The sequence below is a fragment of the Arachis hypogaea genome, chromosome 5 (genome assembly GCF_003086295.3).
Source record: "Arachis hypogaea cultivar Tifrunner chromosome 5, arahy.Tifrunner.gnm2.J5K5, whole genome shotgun sequence".
NCBI classification, from domain to species: domain Eukaryota; kingdom Viridiplantae; phylum Streptophyta; class Magnoliopsida; order Fabales; family Fabaceae; genus Arachis; species Arachis hypogaea.
In genome coordinates this window covers 92,581,230-92,601,097 of record NC_092040.1, presented here as the reverse complement: position 1 = coordinate 92,601,097, position 19,868 = coordinate 92,581,230, and positions in this window count along the sequence as shown.

Below are 19,868 nucleotides of genomic sequence, written 5' to 3'. Positions count from 1 at the left end.
AAATATTTAAATAACTTCTTTAAAAAGTTATAGGTTGATTTTAAAAATTATGCTAAATATTAATGGTATAATTTTTTATAAGTTAAAATAAAGAAAAAAGTTACTTGAGAACCTATTCGAATTATCTTTACTCTTATTATTAGAGGTTATAAAAAATAGATACATTTTAAATTATTATTTGTATGTATCGGATATATTTTAGATACAATATTGATTCGATATTTATTTGACAAACATATCTTTTATATTTAATTAGGTTTTAATAAAAAATAAAAAATATTTTTTTAGACATATTTAAATACACGTAAATACTATATAACGTATCAATTGTATTTAATTTTATTCTTAATCTATATTTTTAAAATAAATTTAAAAATAATATATAATAAATGCATAAAAATATTTTAAATATTTTATATAATTAAAATTTATTAAAAATAACTAAATATATAATTATATTTTAACATAATAAAATATTAAACTATTATTATAATTTATTTAAAAAATACGTTGTTATTTTTTCATCTCTTATAAAAAAATTAAAATTTATGTATTTGTGTATCGTATTATATCCTTTGTTTGTGTCAATATCTTTAATTTAGGTAACATTTGTTTTGATGTATTGAGGTAGAGACTGAAAAACTGAAATTCAATATCATGTTTGTTGACTCAGAGATTGGTATTAAAATTTTATTTTCGTCTACAAAATTTAAGTATCTCTAAAAAATAGGGACACATGAGACTAAAATTTTTAGGGACGAAAATTGAAATCTAACTAATATTTTCTGACTAAAGTACCCTCATTCAAATTAATTAATTCTAAGTTTATCTTTTGTGCAAATCAAATTAGGACTTTTGACAACTTCTCTTCTCATTCGTGCATCTTTCATACGCCAGCACACTACTGCTGCGTCATCGTCGTCGTGCATGTTCACCTTGGTAGGAACCACATTCTTAGCTTCTCCTCTTTTTTAAAGCAGGACAAGTGTCGAAGACCTCTTAACTACAGTCTCTACATCGCCGATGATAGGTTTGCCACGTCGTCGTAGCTATCGCGAGGTATAGAGATCGATAGCATCGAGACACAGATCACGAAAGAAAACGCGACAGAAAAAGATGAGATGAACATTTTCGTAAAAACTGTGACAAACCTTTCTTATCGAAAGCGAAAGCAACACCAAAAACAATATTGGTGGCGATATTGAAAGAGCCTAGCAGCAGAAACGACACAAATATCCAACACAAGAACAATATGGAAGCACTAACAATTCAATATGGCAGTAACTATAAGAAGCAAATATAGCAAGTAAAGCAATAACAAGAACACACCGAGATTTTAACGTGAAAAATCCCCTCAATGTGAGAGGTAAAAACCACAGGTCGTCCAGAACAATGAAATAGCTCCACTATAATCAAATGAGGTACAAGAGAGTCTCAAACAAAGCACAAAAAGTGCATATAACCAACCAAAACATCAATGCACCAAAGCTCACAAATAATAGGCAAAAAGATGAAATGTACCCAAAAAAATAGAGCTTCTGTCGAAGCCAATTTCTCCCACTGCAGATCTCCAATTAAAATCTCCACCGTTTAGAATGAAGAAAAAGATGTGAAGAATCCACATTCCAAATTTTACGTCAATCCAACGGTGAAAAAAATGAGAAAATGCTGTTCCAAAATTGCTACTCTGTGTAAAAATGGGAAACCTAATTTCTCTCTTGTGAAGCCAATTTCTCTCACTGAAAATCTCTAATCAACATCTCCACCTAACGGTGAACAATTGAGAAACTGCCATTTGAAATTTACTACTTTGGGCAAAAATGGGAATTCTGTTTTCTCCTTTCTTTCTCTCTTTTGGTGGCTACTCTATTTCTCTCAAAAGACCTCAAAAAACTGAATTAGAGTTGTGACACTAAGATGCAAGAATACACCCCTAAAAAAAGTTGGGCTTGGGCCTCACAAAGGAGAGAAAAAAACCCAACAGATCTTCCCCTTCTCGACTAGGTGGAGGCCCTCGCCATTCCGGCAATCAAACAACATGTTTCAAACTTTTCTCTTGACAATGCTTTTGTCATCATATCAGCACCATTGTCATCAGTGTGAACTTTCTCAAGTTCCAACAACTTGGAATCTAACACATCCCGTATCTAGTGATACCTAACATCAATATGTTTTGATCTTGGATGAAAAGTAGAATTCTTGGCAAGATGAATAGCACTTTGGCTATCACACAACAACACATAACGGTCTTGCTTGAAACCAAGTGCTGTAAGAAACTTCTTCATCCACAACAACTCTTTACATGCTTCATTTGCTGCAATAAACTATGCCTCTGTGGTAGAAAGTGCAACACACTTCTGTAACCTTGACTGCCATGAAATAGCCCTCCTGCAAACTTGACCAAATAACCTGAAGTAGACTTTCGAGAATCAATATCTCCTGCCATGTCTGCATCAGTAAAGCCAACTAGCAAAGGTTTCTTACCCTCAAAACTCAAACTCAAGTTAGTTGTACCTTTGAGATATCTCATAATCCATTTAACAACATTCCAATGTTCTTTACCTTGATAAGAGAGAAAACGACTCACAGTACTAACCGCATGAGCAATGTCTGGTCTAGTACACACCATAGCATACATCAAGCTTCCAACAGCTGAGGCATAAGGAATTTCATCCATTGCTTGTTTCTCCTCATCAGTGGTTGGACACTGCTTGGTGCTCAACTTAAAATGAGGAGCAAAAGAACTAGCTACACATTTGGCATCATTCATGCCAAACCTTTGAAGCACCTTCTTTATGTACTTCTCCTGTGACAAATAAAGCTTTTTGGAATCTCTATAACGAGTAATAGTCATGCCCAAAATCTGTTTGGCAGGACCCAAGTCCTTCATAGCAAAGAACCTGCTCAACTGTTTCTTTAACTCATTAATCCTCAAAGCATTCTTGTCCACAATCAAAATATCATCCACATAAAGCAAAAGAATGATAAAATCATCATCAGAAAATTTTTGCACAAATACACAATGATCTGAAGTTGTCTTACGGTAACCATGCTCCCACATAACAGATTCAAACTTCTTGTACCACTGTCTTGGAGCTTGCTTCAACCCATAAAGACTCTTCTTAAGCTTGCACACAAAATCTTCCTTTCCTTTAACAACAAAGCCCTCCGGTTGCTCCATGTAGATCTCCTTATCTAAATCACCATGAAGAAAAGCTGTCTTCACATCCATTTGCTCAATCTCCAAATCAAGAGACGCTGCTAATCCAAGCACAGCACGAATGGATGACATCCTCACAACAGGAGAAAAGATCTCCTCATAATCAACACCTTTTCTCTGGCTAAAACCTCTAACAACCAATCTAGCCTTATACCGAGGCTTAGAATTGTGTTCTTCATTTTTGATTCTGAATACCCATTTGTTCTTCAAAACTCGCATACCCTTCGGTAGCTTCACCAACTCATAGGTATCATTCTCAAACAAGGACTTCATTTCTTCTTGCATAGCTTCAAGCCATTGAGCTTTGCTTTCATCTTCAACAGCCTCTCCAAAGCATTCAGGTTCTCCTCCATTAGTCAACAAAATAAACTCATGTGAAGAATACCTTGACGAAGGCTTCCTCTCTCTTGTAGACCTTCAGAGTGCATTTGCAGGAATTTCTAAAGCTGGTTCTTCATCTTGATCATCATCACCAATTTCATCAAGTATCGGATCAACTGTTTCATCTTCACCTGCACCTGTATCATGCTCATTATTTTGAGCTTCAACTATACTATCTTCTACCATAGGCATAGAGGGAGTAATATCCAAGTCAGAAAAATCATCACTAGGCTGAACCATTGGCTTCTCCGCATGATCAACATCCTTCAATGTTTGATCTTCAACAAAGGCAACATCTCTACTTTGAATTACCTTCTTGCTAACAGGATCATAAAATCTGTAACTAAACTCATCCATGTCATAGCCAATAAAAATACACTGCCTAGTCTTTACATCAAGTTTAGATCTTTCATCTTTGGAAATATGAACAAAAGCTTTACATCCAAAGACTCTTAAATGATCATAAGAAACATCTTTACCTGACCATACCTTCTCCGGCACTTCAAATTACAAGGGAACACATGGTGTCCAGTTCAAGACATGAATAACAGTGCTCAAAGCTTCACCCCAAAAAGATTTTGCCAATCCAGATTGTGACAACAAGCACCTAACTCTTTCAATCAATGTTCTGTTCATCCTTTCAGCTAAGCCATTCAATTGAGGAGTCTTTGGAGGAGTCTTCTGATGTCTTATACCATGCTCTTTACAATAAGCATCAAATGGACCTGAGTACTCACCACCATTATCAGTACGAATGCATTTGAACTTCTTTCCAGTTTCTCTTTCAACAGAAGCTTGAAATTGCTTAAACACATTCAAAACTTTATCTTTGGTCTTCAAAGTGTAAACCCATAATTTTCTAGAATGATCATCAATAAAGGTTACAAAATAGATAGACCCTCCAAGTGTTCTTGTCTTTATCGGCCCACATACATCAGAATGTACCAAGTCAAGTATCTCCAGCTTCCTTGAAGGTAGATGGCTCTTAAAAGAAACCTGTTTTATTTTCCAGCAAAACAATGATTGTACTTTTGCAAAGCAACCTTACAACCAGATAAAAGATTCCTCTTGGATAACATATTCATGCCTTTCTCACTCATATGACATAATCTCTTATGCCATAAATCAGTTTCATCAACAAACTCAGTAGCATTAACAACATCTTTCACAATCTTTGCTTGAGTTAAATAAAGAGTAGAGTATTTTGTACCTCTAGCAACAACCATGGAACCCTTGGTGAGCTTCCAACTATCACGAGAAAATGAGCTATCCAAGTCTTCATCACACAACTTACCAACAGAAAGTAAGTTCAACCGAATATCTGGAACATGCTTCACACGCTTCAAAGTCAACTTGGTACCGTTGGAGATTTCTAAGCAAACCTGTCCAACACCAGCACATTTTGCAACACCTTCATGAGCCATTTTCACATCATCAAAATCACCAGGAGTATAGAACGTAAACAAATCCCTCCTAGATGTAACATGAATAGAAGCACCGCTATCAATCACCCAATTAGTGCTATTATCAACAAGGTTAACAGATTCAAACTCCTCAACAACAAGAAAATCATCATGAGTTACATTAACATTGTCTTCCTTGTTACCATCATCTTTACTTGCCTTGATTTTCTCCTTCTTTAGCTGCCAACAAAATCTCTTCACATGTCCCTTTTGACCACAATGATGACACTCAATATTCTTATACTTTTCTCGAGACTTGCTTCTGTTTTGATCTCTACCTTTAGGACCTCGACTTTTGTTTCTCCCCCTAGACTCAGAAACAAGAACATCTGAATGTGTAGTTGATGTACCTTGTGACTTTCTTCTCATCTCTTCATTCAAAACACTGCTCTGGCAAGATCCATAGAGATTACACCATCAGGAGCAGAATTAGACAATGACATTCTAAGAATTTTCCACGAGTCTGGTAAGGAGCCAAGAAGTAACAATCCTTGAACCTCTTCATCAAACTTGATGCCCATGGAAGATAACTGATTCATAATTCCTTCAAATTATTCAAGTGATCTGTCATTAATGTCCCATCTTTATATTTCAAAGCCAACATTTGCTTGATAAAAAATATCTTGTTATTCCCAGTTTTCCGAGCATACAACTGTTCAAGTTTAATCCAAAGGGTCCGAGCATATGTCTCTCCAATAATATGGTTCAACACATTATCGTCAACCCACTGCCTAATATATCCATAGACTTGTCTATGCAACAAAGTCCAATCATCATCAGATTTATCATTAGGCTTCTCTGTACCAAAAACTGGTTGATAAAAATTCTTGACATAAAGCAAATCTTCCATTTTTGACTTCCGCAAATCATAATTAGGACCATTAAGAGTGATCATCCTACTAGTATTAGTATTAGCTTCCATTGTTCAAAGAATCACAAGCGCAGAAAAATACCAACAAGCTCTGATACTAGTATGAAAGAGCCTAGCAACGGAAACGACACAAATGTCCAACACAAGAACAATATGAAAGCACTCACAACACAATATGGCAGCAACTATAACAAGCAAATATAGCAAGTAAAGCAATAACAAGAACACACCGAGATTTTAACGTGGAAAACCCTCTCAATGTGAGAGGTAAAAACTACGGGTCATCCAGACCAATGAAATAGCTCCACTATAATCAAATGAGATACAAGAGAGTCTCAAATAAAGCACAAAAATATGCAAATAACCAGGCAAAACATCAAAGCACCAAAGCTCATAAATGAGAAGCAAGAAGATGAAATGTACCCAAAAAATAGAGCCTCTGTCGAAGCCAATTTCTCCCACTGCAGACCTCCAATTAAAATCTTCACCATTCAAAATGAAGAACAAGATGTGCAGAATTTACAGTCCAAATTTCACGTCGATCCAACGGTGAAAAAATGAGAAACTGCCGTTCCAAAATTGCTGCTCTGTGTAAAAACGGAAAACATAATTTCTCTCTTGCGAAGCCAATTTCTCTCACTGAAAATCTTCAATCAACATCTCCACCGACCAAAATGAAGAACAAGATGATAGGAACACGCAGTTTAAATTTCAAGCCGATCCAATGGTGAACAATTGAGAAACTGTCATTTAAAATTTACTGCTTTGGGCAAAAATGGAAATTCTGTTTTTTTTTCCCTTCTTTCTCTATTTTGGTGGCTACTCTTATTCTCTCAAAAGATCTCAAAAAACTGAATTAGGGTTGTGACACTAGAATACAAGAATACACCCCTAAAAAAAGTTGGACTTGAGTCTCACAAAAAAGAAAAAAACCTAACAGATATGACCTTCTCTGATAATAAATTCCTACGTCAGCATTTTCGATAGAAGGGGAGCAAGAAGTGAAAGAAGAAATTAAAAATTTTAAGTGTTATATTTTAAAGATTTTATAATATTTTCATTTTAAAAATAAGAATAATTTGATTATTAGCCTTATTTTAGTTTTTGTATTTATTTTAAATTAAATAAAATATTAAAACATAATTTAATTTTATACACTTTTATATCAAATCTATAGTAAATTTTATTTTAGTCTTTATTTTTTAATCTTTTATCTTTCCGTGTTTCCATTTCAATATCTTCTAAGTGCTATCTTATAGATTAATACTTTAATAGTATCCATTCTATGACGGTTCTCAACGTACCCTATCTGCTTCAAACTAACCCTTTTCGTGTTCAGAAGCATAAATCATAATAGCCAATTAGCCACGTGTCTTTTTATTAGTTTAGAGTTGAAGATAGTAAACAAGACTAAGTCTAATGGATACACGTGTGATTTGTTCAAAGAATGAATAACAGATAACTAGGAAGCTTCATTGAAATACTAGCTCCAAATGTCTCCTATGCAGGAACTATTTTAATTAAAATTATTCCTAACAATAATTATCAAATTCTTATTGATGAACCTATTTTTATTAGGTGATTGGTAAGATGCTTAGCAAAAATTAGGGATTATTTATTTATTTATCTATTTATTCATAGTTTTGTGATTGCTTTGTAATTTGTATAGATATTTTGGACTTACTTAATTAAGAACTTTATAAAATTATTATATGACTCAATACAAAGTTTTTTCTTATTTCCCACAATAATAAATTAGTCAACTCTCATTTATTTTCTTAAATACTTTCATTGTTTGAAAGTGAAAAATCTATTTAAAAAAAAACAAGTTTCGAGAATGAATAAACATGTTCATCTCTTTCAAATATGAATAATGAAATTTTTAATAATAAAAAATAAATTTAAAAATCAAATTTTTATTTTAATTTTTTATGCCTTTGCTAAATAATTATCTGGATATTCTTAAGTGTTTATCAAGTATAAAAATATTTACCATTTAAAAAAAATACATTTTTAAACTTTTTAGAAACATTTATTTAAACTTTTAAAAGTAATTTTAACTTTTTGAGAATTTTTTTAATTTGTCCTTTTTTATGTTTCTTGATTCGTAAACAGTAACACTGAATTGGAAATTGTCCAACTCACTCATGAACGCTCACGTGTCCCTAGATATTAAATTAAATTAAAAATGAATCTAAGCAACAATCACCGGTGCGAAATGTCGGTCTTTGGACCCATTAATACTATACATTAGCCACATATATTTTCTAAAAAAAGAAAAGATCTCTTTAAAAAATACATGCTATTGTGCATTTGTGCTAAGGCTTATATTTCATAGAATTAGTACATATATATGAGAAAATAATTTAATATTTAAATATAAATAATTATCTTATATAAGTTGTCCGAAAAATAAAAATAAATTATTCTTTTAACATTTTCACTTAGACAATTTTATTAGTATTTCTCACTTTAATATTTATTTTTATCTCATGCTATTATATTTTTTTATTTTTTATCAGCAGCCCGCGTTTTCAACCCGAAAGAAAAAAATTAAAAATGAAACAAAAATTTATGTTCATAGAAGAGCGGAATGACTATTCTTAATCACTTTTTCCCTATCTCTTCTTTGCTTTTTTTTTTCTTGCAGTCAAATAATTTACCTGTGTACTTGTCTTTTTTTGTGAATCAACGGGATTATAAACTCCAAAAAAAACAAAAACAAAACAAAACAAATTAAGATCCTCTCAATTTGAGACATTCAAACAAATTAAAGATAAAGTTGACATAAGATCAGAAAAAAAGGGTGTTTAAAGTGTGTAATTCAAAGAAAAGTTTTTGTTCTTTTTATACTAGATAGTCTATTGCATAATTAGCTTCTTTAAGCGAACGACTCCATCTCATATAATGAATTTTTTTTGACAAATTTTTAATATCTTCCATCAAAGTACTACAAGGATGAGTGAAAGGACACCTTTCTTTACAAAATTTTATAGCCACAAGTGAATCAGACTCAACGATAATATATTGCATTCCTTTAATGATAGCTATCTGAAGTCCTTTAATAATATCTCATAATTCTGCATGCATAATTGAACAACTTCCAAAGTTGCAAGAGAAAGTCGAGATGAACCTACTCAAATGATCTCGGAACAAGCCTCCACATGCTGTATTATAGTTATGTGTATAAAAGGATCCATCTGTGTTGAGCTTAATAAATTGCTTCGGAGAAGGTATCCATCTAATAAGACACTCTTGACTCTTCTTTGTAATTTTAAATTTCTTCATTACATTGAGGATCTCCTGTGTTCTTATATTAACCAACTCATAGATAGTTATTGGATGTGAATAAACTCCTTCAAAAACTTATTTGTTGCGGCTATACCAAAGAGATGAGATTGTAACACCGAAACATATGGCTTACTCTTTATTCTTTGTCAAGTTACTAATGAACCAATCCTGAATGGATAAGTTGAAGAACTCTGAATCACTATTTTAAAAAAGTAGAAGTCTCCATATCTCTTTAGCTAGAGTACAATCTCTAAGCATCTACATGGTTGATTCTTCAACATCACCACACCTCGGACAATTAGGATTAGTTGACAAAAGCCTTCTCCTTTTCATGTTAGTTAGAATGGCTTCATGGGCAACTAACTAAATGAAGGCTCTAATTCTTTCTGGACCGCACCAGCTCTATGCCAACTTGAACAATCTATCTGAAGGTGCTTGCTCCTCAAGAATAGCGTTATAAGCTGTTTTTAGGTTAAACGTTTCATCGGTAGAGGGAGCCCAAACAACACGATCAGAGTTCTTCCAAGGAGAGGACGGAGATATGGCTAAGATGCTATCCACCACTTGTTTCGGGAGACACTCTTGCAGCTTCTTTTCATCCCAATCACCTGAGACATCAAGAAAATCTATTAGATTTGTATAGTTATCAGTATGAGTAATTACCTTAGTTGCATGTTGGTCAAGTTCCCCAATAGTTGGCACCCAATTGTGCTCCCAAAGTATGATTTGAGATCCATCACCAACTTTTCAAATTGTATTCTCTACCACCTTATCCCAAGTTGCACAAATGCGCTTCCACAAATTAGAAGAGTTCATTTTTCTTGTAATATTGGTAAAATATTACTCCAATAATTATATTTAGCTCTTATGACTCTTCTCCATAAAATATTTTTTTTTCAATGAGACCCCAACCTACTTTTATCATAAAAGCATGGTTGAAGTCTTTGGCATGATGTATTCTAAGACCACCAGCATTCTTAGGCTTACTAATTTTCTTCCAACTAACAAGGTGGATCTTCTTAACTTGTTCTGTATCACTCCAAAATTTTTTTTTGCATTTTTTGTCAATCAAATTACAAGTAAAAAAAAGACAGATAAACAATTTGCATAGTATAAATAGGAATAGAGAAAATGATAGATTTCATTAGGGTAGTTCTTCCAGCAAGAGATAAATTAAAGGCATTTCAACTATTGAATTTGGCATTGATGTTATTAATGATTCCACTATATGTAATATTTCTGACTTTTATGTGCAGGAGAAGAACTCCTAAGCATTTTCCAAGGTCATCAATTCTAGTGAAATTGAGAGTGTTACTGATTTCACTTCGAACACTATTGCTAACGTTGTCAGAGAAAAAGATGTGGGTCTTTTCATTATTCACTTTCAGGTCCGAGCTTTAGCAAAAGGCATAAAGAACCTTCTTAATGACTTCAGCTTGATCCATTTTAGCCTATGCAAAGAGACTAAAATCATTAGCAAAGCATATGTGAGACAGAATTAGTCCACCTTTTTTTTTATTAAGATGGACTTCCAAAAGTTATTCTCCACAGTTGTATTTATGAGGTGGAAAAGCCTCTCCATACAAAGTAAATAAATGTATGAGGATAGGGGGTCGCCTTGACGAATCCCTCTAGACAGCAAGAATCCATCAAGAGCCCTCATTCCAAAGCACTCTCATTCTAACAGTGAAAATACAAGCAACAACAAGATTAATGATATGATGGTATATACCAATATCAAGGAGGGTGTCTCTAATGAAGTTCCATTTAAGCCTATCATAAGTCTTTTCTAAATCAATTTTTATCATTTGACTCTTATCATAAGGAGGGTGAAAACACATCCTTTGACTCCTTTCTTATTTCTCATTAAGTGAATAACTTTTGGGTAATTATAATATTATCTGAATTGTGCCTTCCAGGAATAAAACTGCATTGAGTAGGAGAAACCAATTTTTCATCACTCTTCTCAGACGCCTGGCTAGCAACTTGATAATAACCTTATAAGAAACATTACACAAACTGATATGCCTCAGTTGTTTGAGAGAGGAAATAGATTCAACTTTTGGAATAAAAGTAATTAGTGTCTCATTTCTCTCTCCTATCTTATGAGGGTGAGAGAAGATGTCTTCAACTAATTTGTACAAATCAACTCCCACCAAATCCCACTTACTTTGATAGAAGACTGCATGTATACCATCCCTCCCTGGAGCTTTGAGACCATTCATACTAAAGAGCGAGTCCTTTACTTCTTTGGGAGATATGGAGCCACCAATAAAGTTCAGATCATTATCATCAAGAGAAGAAAAAACCTTATTAATGATAAAGAAAAAATCATGGTTATCATCTTTATATAAATTAATATAGTAAGAAGTAGCCATTCTTTCTAGAGAATCTCTATCAGTAATCCAATTACCCAAATCATCTTGAAGAGAAGTGATTTTGTTCCTCCTCCTACGCACCATAGTGATACCACGGAAATACTTAGTATTTCTATCACCAAATTCAATTTTCTTGCACCTTGATTTTGGAATCACAATAATTTCTCCTGCGTGAGAATTTCTTCATATTCCTTCCAAAGATTAGCCTTAAGATTATCCAAAATTTTGTTTCTATTTACCTTAAAGCCTACGAATGATAGTACTTTTTTTCTTTAAGATGTCCGTAAAAACATTAGTGTTCCATGTTCTGAGCACTTTTTGAAAGTCGTCAACACAACTAGACTAAGTATTAGTGATCTTTCAATTATCCCTCACCAAATCTTTAAAACTTGGGTGAGAGAGCCAAGCTGCCATGAACCTAAAGGGTATTCTACCTTTATTATGTGGAATAGAGCTAGTTAAATGGAGACAAAGTGGAGCATGGTCAGACTTAAACATCGGGAGGTGTTTTAAAATGGCTCCCGAAAAAGTAATCTGCCAATTCATATTACACAATCTTCTGTGAAGTCTTTCCACCAAATTTCCACGTTTTCAAGTGAATGGCCAACCTGAGTAGCCCAAATCTAGGAGACCATTTTGAGAGGCATAGTTTTAAAAATCTTTACAAGCACCATTTCTGTTATTCCCTGCACCTCCTCTCCTTCCAAATATTTTTACGAGACACCTTCTGCGGGATTCCATAAACTGCCGAAAGCAGCCAGGATTTTGAAAGATTATCAATGAACTTTATATGAACAATTTGATGGTTGCACATTAACACTTCAACCTTTCAAACTGCCTTGTCCCACAAACACCAAATACCCCCAGACTCGCCCTTAGCTTCTTCAATGAAGCTTCCGTCAAAGCCAATCTTGTTGCAAACATTTTTATCACAGTTTTCACCAATATGGGTTTCCAAGAGAATAATAAAATTGAGATTAAACTCTCTTCTCAAATCTTTAATAAGAGTTGAAAACATTCTCCCCTTGCACCACGACAATTCCAAACTAATAGATTCATAGATAAAAATAAGAAGAAAAGAGGCAGAAAACCGTGATTTAAGATTGAGCATTCACCCTCTTAGAGCCACTCACCTGGCCAGAGGAGACATCGCCCTCGCCATTCTGATTTGGAGAAACTTACTCCATGACTTCATCCGGTGGTTTCTCCGGTGGTTCAACCACCTTCTGAACTTCCATTGCTGTCACTTCACAGTTGTGGGTTGCAGTGAGAAATTTGTTTGTGACCACATGACTTTCAAGCATATTTTTGGACGTCTTTGTTGCCTCAAAGGACTCTCTCTGTTCTTTCTGTAATATACGCATGCTATGGAGAATCATCTCTTTCTTAACTTATTTCTCGAAATTTCTAAAAGAGGAGGTAGGTTGAACTTGCGTTTCTATCATATATGCTTGCTTGGATTTAGGATCAACAATATGTTTTAACTTGGACTTATTATTTTTCACTTGGCTATTTGGCCCATTCTTTGTTATATTGATTTTTTTTTCTCCCTGTGGATTTTTTCCACCACCAAGTCTAATAATCTTGGTTTCAATATGACTAGGTGAAGCTTTATCTTTTTGGGCTACAATGAAATTAGGCCCATTTTGCATATCTTTTTATGGGCATGATCTTCATGCATCTCTTTCGAAGAATCTTCATTCAAGATATTAAATCTTGATCCTTTATTTAATTGTTGGTCTATGCTAGTAGTATCACCTTTCATATTTTTTCATATTTCCTTTTTTATTTTGAAATATTTCTGTGTGTGTCACAACCTTTTCATATTTTTTCCGAATTTGCCTCCTAACCATCATCCAAGGCCCAAAATTAAGGGGATCTTGATTTTCTCCTTTTGAAAAGAATTTGAACATCCATTATTGGCTTCATGATTAGCATTAATTTTGGAACCCTTATCTTCCCCGACTCCCTCCGATTCTTTAGCTCCCACCTTCTCATGGTGATTCATCTCCACCTTTGGCAGCTCCGAGCATTGCTCAGACTTACGACCATATTTTTCATAATAGAAACAAATAAGGTGTAAGCCTTCATATTCTATGTTGAGAATTGATCTAAGAACAGAAATTCTAGGAACAAGTTGTTTTGTCCGGTCAATTTTCACACATAATCTTGCAAATTTGCCTCTCGAGTGAATTGACGTAGAGCGATCAATCTTGAGAATAGTTCCGATAGTGGACCCAACCCTCGAGAGAAATTGGTGATTGTATAATTCAATAGGCAGGTTTGGAATATGTATCCAAGCCACAATCTTCTTCACTGCTTTCCCAGAAGATAAAAAAAAAATGGTCTCCATCTCTGGACTATGAGGTAGTGTCCTGCAATCATCCAGGGTCCTCCCATGAGTGCATACGAGTAGTCTTCTTCATCTGAAAAATGAATCAGAAAATAGTCACGATCCATGTCAATAACATTAATCTTACCTTTCTTGACTCAATCTCTCTGTAAAAGTTGCTCTATGAATCCTAGACCCACACGTTTGCCCAAGACTTTTAAAATTAGTGTCGCATGCCACGGCTTACACCATTCATCAAACTCATCTTTAGAAACCAGTATGACTGGACACGGATCAAATGGTTTCTCTTCCTTTTTATTGTCATAATCATTTTTATACCACCGGTCCTCGGGATCAAAGTAATCTTCTTCCACAACTTCCAAATGATGTGAGGATTCAACTATTGTCGGACCAATCAACATGAGCATGGATTCTTTGTAGGAGATCCTCGAAGGTTCATGATCAGAAGATGCTTCATTCTCGATCACCTCCATGCTATCACTAGGTTGATTAGGATCAACCTCTTCTCGCGTTTTAACTTTCTTCGTACTTCTTTGAACTATGTCATCCTCTTGGGATGAAACCCTAGGAGAGCCATCGTGAGTCATTTTGGTTACTTGTTTACTTGTTGGAGTAAGGAGAATTCATTTCTTTTTGTTAAGCTCTTCTTTAGCATGACACTACTCACATACAATTTCATAAAATTATGAAAAAGGTAAAAAAATAATAATAAAATAAAATAAAAAGGATAATGACATGTAAGAGAGAAGATGATTGATGAACTTGCTATGGAGGTAGGGGCCGGGATGGTAAATTAATCAGAGTTTGATAGAGAATACATAGCTGCAAGTGAAAAATTTAAAAGATTTTTTTAAGACTCTTCTTAATTTCAAACAAAAAAGAAATTGTAATTGGAAATTATGGGTTTTGAGATGGGATAGAGTGAGCCTGAAACTTTCAATGGAAGAGAAAACCCCGCTAATGGGAGACAAAATTCTTGAATCAACTGCTTGATGTCTTGCAATCTATGAGATTGATAGCAGAAAAACATGATAGAGTGGTGTAAAAATTTGACAAAGAAAGTGTTTATTCTACTAACTCATTTGCGCATGTCTTGCAGGAAGAGACTTTGGTAGATGATATTCTTAGCTACAGATTTACAAATAAAATTTAGAAAGGACTTGTCTCATCTCGAGTTGAGTTGCTTACTTGGTTTGTGCTAGTAGGTCGGGTTAATACTAAGGACCGACTGAGTAGATTGGGTATTATTGAACAAAGTGATAATGTATGCGTTATATATAGTAAGAAAATTAAAACTACATAATACTTGTTTGTTACTTGTGAGTTTTCTTGGTAGGTAAATTATGCATCAATTACTGATATTGGATGTGCTTAGACTATTCCAAGTACCATAAAAAATACTTTGAGAGTTAAAGAACTTTGTAAAAAATAATTAGTTGGTTTCTTTTAAGTTATATAGAATATCTGACTACATAGAAAATGATGCTGATTTTTCAAATCACAACTACCAGCAAGTGCACCAAGTCGTACCAAGTAATAAACTCACAGTGAGTGAGTGTCGATCCCACGAGGATTAATGGATTAAACAAGCAATAGTTGATTAATTATTTTAGTTAGACAAGTTGGAATGAGAGTTTTGAATATCAAATAGCATTAAATACAGTGAATAAAGAAAAACAAGCAGTAAATATGTGAGAGAATACTATGAGAAAAGAATTGAGGCTCCAAAGATGCTTAGATTTTCGGATTAACATTTAATGTCAACTACCCTAATCATACAAAGATTGAGTTTATGGCAAACCTTAGGTGATTGAATTCCTATATCTAGGTAATTCAATCTCCTCTAACCCAACCAACCGTTAGTTCCTTGATTAATCAATTGTGTTAGAAGGTTAAGTTCAAAAATCTGATTTATAAGCACATAATCTCTAAGAACTCAAAAATAATCCGATTATACGTCACGTATCACATTAAATCCAGACAATTAAGGAGTTGTGAGAAGAGGATTTTAAGCTTTAATTCTAGTGATTTAACTTTTCCATGATTCAAAAGAATTCAATTTAGATTAGTATTATTTTTCAATACACACTAATCCGTAGGATGAAGAATGAAACCACTTCTTAAACATAAATCAATGCATTAATCAAGAGTAGAAGAACAAAATAATTGTTAATCCATCAAAATAAACTGAGTTTCGAACCTTAACAATGGAAATTTGGTGACTCATAGTGCAAAAAAAATCCTAGGAGAGTAAAAGTATGTAAAAATTAAAATTATGGAAGTGGAAGAGGAAAAGAAGAGATCCCCCTACAAGGGCGAATCTCTATCCTATTTATAGTCCTAATCCTAGTTAATTTAAAACTTAAATTAAAATCTAACAAATCTTTTCTATTTTGTTATTTGATTTCAAATAAAATAAAAAGCCTTCCGTGTAATTTACTGCACGCATGGCCCCATACCATTACTTGCTATCGGCGCTAAACGTCAGGCTCGTGGTGTTTAGCGCCACCCATCCAGCAAGCTTGCACGTGATACGAGGTCCTCGACACTAAACGCTAGGTTGTGGCATTTAGCGCCACCTGTTCCGAGAAGAATTGGCTTGTTGAGCTTGTGCATTCGTGTGTGCACGCAATAGATGCATACACATGAGGTCCCTTGTTGCCTTAGTGATGCGTACACATGCATGATGCATACGCATGAGTCCTCCTTTGCTTCTTCATTAATTTTTCACCAAATCTTCATTCAAATGCTACCTGAAATCACAAAAGGCCACAAAAACTCAAAGTAACATCCATTAGGATATAATTCACTAAAATTCTCTAACAAGTCAACCGATTACCATATAAATCATATAGGAAAGACATTAATAATACTCACGCATCATAAAGGATGTCATATTTTAGAACAAGACAACAAATGCGATAGACTATGTTACTAGATTATTTCTTTGTTCTTGTTTTTGTGAGATGTGTGTGTGTGTGTGTTTTTTTTTTTTTGTCTAGACAAAAAAAGAGTAGAAAAAAATCCCCAAAACAGGGGAGCAAAGCATTTCTAAGCTATATTCTCATTCTGGAGATACTCGTGCAATTCTCGTCAATGTTGAATCCATTCTGAGTATAGAATATTACTGAGAGCTCCTCTTTTGGCCATGGCATCCGCAGTTGTATTAGCTTCTCTATAGACTAAGTTCATTTGCTTCTCCCACCCTCTATTGATGAGCTCTTGAACTTTACCCACCAAATCATCATCTTCTTTATTAAACAAAACTGATAGGTGTTGAACAACAATAAAGGCTTCCTTGGAGTCAGTCTTATAAATCACCTTCTTCACACCACACTTCCAAGACAACACAAGACCCCTCCAAATTGCAAAAATTTTTGTGGAGCCACTAACTTATCTCCCCAAATGGTTCCTGATAACACAACCAAATCCAGCTAACTATCACTCAAGAAAGACATTGGCATCACAGTTCACCTTAGCCTAACCATCTGGCGGCTTCAACCACGTATAGGGGTACAGTTGATTCCTCAGGTACTGCAATCTCATGATCGTTGCTTTCATGTCGTGAATCATCCGAAAAATATTGAAAAATTTTATCATAGACCATTCTTCAATGGAATTAAAAAAAATCTTGGTTCCTATGTTGCCATATCCACCATAGGCCTACGACATTGACTCTTACACCTAGGATTTAAAATTAGTAATTTCTGAAGGAATGGGGAGCATGAGTTGGCTCCAAATTTCTCTAGTTTTGTGACAGTAAAGTAGACAGTGAATAATGGATTCTGTCTCTCCTCCACACTTGGGAGAAAGCTTGCTACCCTTTATACCTCGCTAATGCCAAAAGGACGCTGTTGGAAGCGCCTCTAAAGCCCCTAACCAAATGAACAACTTTACCTTTTATGGAACATTACTATGCCATAACCAAATTCAATTAAAGTGTTCATTCTCTTGACATCTCTGAGATATAAGCCACTAATAACCCCCCTTTCACCAAATAGCTCCTGGACGAGTTTTCTCTCTAAAATAAGCCAGAGTGATTATTGTTGGACCAAAAAGGATTAAAGAATATGATAATCTCCCTTACTTCGTTGGGTATGTTAGGATTTGGTTGAATTAGTCCCACATTACTTAGAATAGCAAATGGAGTGGGTGGCCTAGGCTATAAATATGAGGCTAAGTTCTCCATTTGTTTTTGCACCAGTCAGAAACACTTTAAGCTTGTATTTGATTTTTCTTTTCCTCTGTACTCTTTGTTTAGAGAGTGTTGTGAGGTGTAGTTAGATATTTGCTTTGAGAGAGTGTGGGTGTACTGGGGTGCCGGTGAGAGAAAGAAGTCTATGTGTTGTAACAATTTTCACATAGTGATATTCTCTGGTTGTCATTTGACAACGGCCGTGGTTTTTTCTCCGGTAATTGGAGTTTCCACGTTAAATTCTTGTGTTGTGATTGTATCTATTTTATTTCTCTGTCAAAGGTGTTTTCTCAAGGGGGAATGGTGTCTCTTTCCCAACAAGTGGTATCAGAGCTTCGGTTCAGTGGGATTTATTCTTAGTATGCTCTGTGGTTGCAGCCTAGTCTGACCTTCCACATCAGAAAAGAATTTTGTCCTGTGGCTTGAGGTTGATCTTTGGTTGCTGTTGTTGTTGCTGGAAGGCAATGTGACTCTGTGAGAGTGCAGTTTGGAAAAGGTTCTGGCTAAGGAAAGACTTGGTATTTAAGTGTGTCCATTGTGACCCGCCTCTCTTTCCTGGGGACCCTTCCTAGTGCACGGTCTATAGTTGAGTTATACTATTCCAGTATACGGTTGCAACAATGTCAGGATATTCAAGTGCTGTGAAACTTGAAATAGAGAAATTTGATGGAAGAATCAATTTTGGCTTGTGGCAAATACAAGTCAAGGATGTGTTGATACAATCAGGTTTGCACAAGGCGTTGAAGACAAGAAGTATCCTCATGGTATTACCGCACTGCCATGGATAAGGATGAGTTGTGGCAATCGGGTCCACAATTGCACACAGACATTGGTTGGCGTTGAGATGCAAGGTGTGTGGCGGAGTTAGGTCGATGGCTGAAGAACTTTCAGGAAAAGCCAATTTGGAAGTTGCACCATGAATTTTTAGCAAGGTTTCGATCTGTACCAAGGTGAAATGCTTGGAGTGGTCTAATTCCAAGTGAGTATACTTTCATGGTGGAGTATGATAGTTCTCTGAACTATGATTGTCGGTATAGACAATGGCAGCAAAGAATTGTCGGTGTTGACAATGGAAGCTGAAGATGTGTGACTATTTCAATCAAGGTGGAGATTGTTAGGATTTGGTTGAATTAGTCTCACATTGCTTAGAATAGCAAATGGAGTGGGTGGCCTAGGCTATAAACATGAGGCTAAGTTCTCCATTTGTTTTTGCACCAGTCAGAAACACTTTAAGCTTGTATCTGATTTTTCTTTTCCTCTGTACTCTTTGTTTAGAGAGTGTTGTGAGGTGTAGTTAGATATTTGCTTTGAGAGAGTGTGGGTGTACTGGGGTGCCGGTGAGAGAAAGAAGTCTATGTGTTGTAACAATTTTCACATAGTGATATTCTCTGGTTGTCATTTGACAACGGCCGTGGTTTTTTCTCCGGTAATTGGAGTTTCCACGTTAAATTCTTGTGTTGTGATTGTATCTATTTTATTTCTCTGTCAAAGGTGTTTTCTCAAGGGGAAATGATGTCTCTTTCCCAACAGGGTATGGGTGTAGCAAGGATGTCTATATATATATTCCAATTTCTATTCACCCAAATGTCTACAATAGTTAAATTAAGACTAACAATATGGACATAAGACAAAAGATCACAGAGTCTTCCATATGGAATTCAAGTATCATACCAAAAGGATTGCACCAATAGTCCAGTATCCCCATAAAAATCTTTT